Raw genomic sequence first — 481 nt, forward strand, 5'->3', positions numbered from 1 at the left:
AAGAAAGAAAGAAAGAAAGAAAGAAAGAAAGAAAGAAAGAAAGAAAGAAAGAAAGAAAGAAAGAAAGAAAGATTGGATGGATGGATGGATGGATGGATGGATGGATGGATGGGTGGGCGGGTGGATTGACAGAAGGAAGGAAGGAAGGAAGGAAGGAAGGAAGGAAGGAAGGAAGGAAGGAAGGAAGGAAGATTGGATGAATCGATGCATCGAAGGATCAATGGATCAATGGATCGATGGATGGGTGAAGGGATGAGCGGAGGTATGGATGGACGGAAGGATGGAAGGAAGGACAAGCAAAACGAAAGCAAGATGTCTTTCAGAAGTATAAACCACGATCCAATTTTAAAGGCCTTTGTGGCAAAGACCCCCAGAAAATCAGGTAGCATCAGCAAGACCCTCCCCTCCTCTCCCGCAGTCCCTAACCCCAACCAGGCGCCCCCTCCACCCTCTCGGCCAAGGCATCCGGAGGCCTCCGGTG

The sequence above is a fragment of the Crotalus tigris genome, unplaced genomic scaffold (genome assembly GCF_016545835.1).
Source record: "Crotalus tigris isolate CLP2741 ecotype Arizona unplaced genomic scaffold, ASM1654583v1 scf7180000021643.52994198:917841, whole genome shotgun sequence".
Taxonomy (NCBI): Eukaryota; Metazoa; Chordata; class Lepidosauria; order Squamata; family Viperidae; genus Crotalus; species Crotalus tigris.